The sequence below is a fragment of the Danio rerio genome, chromosome 14, assembly GCF_049306965.1.
Source record: "Danio rerio strain Tuebingen ecotype United States chromosome 14, GRCz12tu, whole genome shotgun sequence".
Taxonomy (NCBI): Eukaryota; Metazoa; Chordata; class Actinopteri; order Cypriniformes; family Danionidae; genus Danio; species Danio rerio.
The window spans coordinates 20,038,202-20,041,444 of NC_133189.1; the positions used below are offsets into that span (position 1 = coordinate 20,038,202).

General features: G+C 32.7%; 1 long non-coding RNA gene across 1 annotated transcript; it reads left to right on the top strand.

The window, feature by feature from the left end:
• Positions 1-247: 247 nt before the first annotated feature.
• On the top strand, positions 248-2,186 carry LOC137490485 (uncharacterized). Its single transcript, XR_011009989.2, has 4 exons — positions 248-343; positions 1,022-1,079; positions 1,195-1,263; positions 1,378-2,186. It is a non-coding gene; the product is annotated as an uncharacterized lncRNA (long non-coding RNA).
• Positions 2,187-3,243: the final 1,057 nt, after the last annotated feature.

Below are 3,243 nucleotides of genomic sequence, written 5' to 3' on the forward strand. Positions count from 1 at the left end.
CAAAGAATGTAACTATGTTTAAATTAAACAATTCACTTATGTTTGTGTATTAAAAATAAAAGTGTTGTGTTGGAAAAAATGAGAAAAAGTAAGTTTTCACATTTAAACAGCTCGCTTATGTAACATGAATGCAAGGGAGTTGTGTTGCTTCTGCAGTACTGCATTTTGGTCAATAGGTGGAGTAATATCTGCTCATGCGCAGTTTCAAAACAACACAGGAAGTAAAAAGATTCAAACCACAACGATCACTCTCAGCTCGGCGCCATATTATGGGAATCAAAAGATGAAGATTACAGTACAAATTGAGAACGTGCACAAAGCTTTCCCCAATGTGGACACACAGGTGAGATTTTTTTTTTTACTTTTTATGTATTTATACTGAGGCTGTGACAACATTTGAATCATAAATGTACTCTCTTGTAATACTATGTTGTGTTTGTGTATAGTATTGCTATGAAATTGCCATGTTGCCTGTGTCTTTTCCACATTATAGACAGATAAATGTATAGTTTGTTTTGCATTCCTGTGAAATTTTATACTTGGTATATATTAACTCCCCCAAAATAAAGTTGCAAACGTTGGTAGTAAGGAATAGTCATGTTAGAATAACTTGGTCTAAGCTTTTCACTCATCATAGCACACATGCTGCTGATAATGTGACAATAAAAGTGATTTAATTTTTTATTTGATTTGATAGTCTTTATTTTAAATGAGTGTCAAGCAGTTTGTCAAGTTTGAATGCCAGTTTTGATAACTTACATAATATTAATTAAAATGGTGTTGGCACATTGTTATTTATTATTTAATTGTATTCAAGCCTGTTAACTTAAAAAAAAAATCTTGACAAGCATATGTGACACTTAAATAGCATCACATCTAGCATGATGACATATGTAATGTAAGCTTATTTGTTTGGTCATCTAACACGTTTAAATTTTTAAGTTTAGTAGTTTGCTATTTATATTATTATATTTTATTATTTTAAATCTTTGCTCACTCACATCTATTTTCTCCCTCACAGGTTTACAGCTCAACCTCTAAAGTCCCATATCTGGCTGAGGAGACTGTGGATCATCCAGGTACTATGCCTTTAGATGCCTATACATACATTAAAATGATGTACAGTAAAAATTACTAGTAATTTTAACTAATAATTATTTAGTAAATTACTAATTGTCATTTCATGTCATTTAGAACATCACCAGTGGAAAAAAAGGTGTGAATGCAATGCATCCTCAAAGCCCCTAAGTGAGGGAGTAAATGGTAAGCTATTTTATTTTATTGTTTTAAACATTTTGTATTTTCCTCTTAAACCAATTACTCCTTTCACCTTTGATCTGTTGGTAAATGTTTTATTTTTTTACCTGACTTTTTTAGGATGCTGGGCATGATGAAGCACAAACCTTGATGTGCAACGCCACCTTATGAATCTACAGTGGTTACATTAACATTTAGCAGACTTTTTTGTCTAAAGTGACTTACAATTGAGGAGACATTCAGCAAATCAACAGGAAGAGGCGATACACCCAAGATGTGCTAATTATACAAAAAATTTTAAGAATTAAGAATGCTTCTACATGTGGTTTGTCAAGCCCACACACCTGTGTGAAGCAGACTTCATGCACAATGTTTTGTTTTTTAGATATAGGGAGTGGTTGTAAGAAAGTGTCTGGTGCAAATGTGCAGAAATGGTGCAAATGTCAGAGAGATGAATGTGTGTAGCTATTGCATGTTCTGTGATGGTTGGTCTAATTTATGGTTTAGTGCTTTTCGTGTTACTTTGCTTTAAAATGTTAATCTTTCTTTGAACAACTGAAGTGTTATCTGCTTTTTCAGTTTAAAGAAGGTACAGTATAGTTTACAAAAGAAGACTTGATTTTTCTAAGTATATTTTTGATATATCATTTGAAGGCAGAATATTATTTTTGAATGTTTTTTGTAATATATGAAAAGTATTATTATGAAAAGTGTATTTTATGATGTTTTTGTAAGCATATTTTTAAAATTATTTATTGTTTTCAATTTACTTCATACTTGTATTACTATTATTTTTACTAGTATTAATATTTTAACTTATTGTAATAAGTGAAGATACAGATAAAGACAGTATTTGGATTTTGATAATCATTTTATTGCTGGAAAATGTGTAAAACTGTAAAAATGCTTTTGAATAAACTCAATGAAACGGAAACTGTTTTTTTATTTGGTTAAACATAACAATATCAATTTTAGAATAATTGAACTTAAATAACTACAATGATTAAAGCTAAATTATAAATGTTACATTGATTGAACTAAACAACATTACATTACCTTTATGTAACTAACTTAAGTTCACTAAAATTAATATTCTTTCTTAAAGGTAACTTAACTCGGTTACGTGGAACCAGTGGCCAAAAACAGTTAATTAACGCCAACATATCATTTTTTTGAGTGCATCTTCCCAGAGCCCAGCAGACATTGAGAGCCTGTGACACTGCCTCATTGAAGGGTGTGTGATATGTTCAAAGTAATGTTCGTCTGGTCAGAGATGTTTTACATCTCAACATAGCTCACGTCAAGGCGTGTCTTTCATGCAAAACGCGTGCAGACAGCTGCTTAGCTGTACATAACTTTGCCCTCAGCAAGAACGTGCACGCAATACGAGATGTACGTTTCTATAAATATGGAAAGCAGCTACAAGGCTCTGTGTCACTTATGACTCCACAATCAGTTATCTTTAACAAGTCTTAAAGAAACAAGCTGCAGATTATGGCTTCAAAAACATGTACTGTTATCAGTTTAGTGAACCAATCCAAACACATTTCACAACTGACATGATGTTCCTTCTTAACACTTTAGTGAAGTTGGAGAGGATGCAAAAAATACTCTTCGGAGGCAAGCCGGCACAATGCTGCGTGCATTCCAGTGTAAAGTGACAGACATGTTAGTTCATGTATGCGTCACATCTGAGCTAACATCATTTATGATGAAGCATCAGTAAAAAAAAACATTATCTTAAAATTAGCTTGGGGCTAAGCTTATGAGGAATATTATGATTCTAAAGACATACACTGCTTGGATCTAAGAAACTTAGCAATTGTTTGTGCACTTTGATACATTTGTACAGTTTTGTTGCATAAGGCAACAATTAGTCCAACTTGGTAAAAACCAGGGTTCTCCTCTTTGGTATAAACTGTGCTTTACAGCTAGGGTGTTCCTTGCTCAAATACACATTCTGAGGGACTAGTGGGCTGGGGGTTC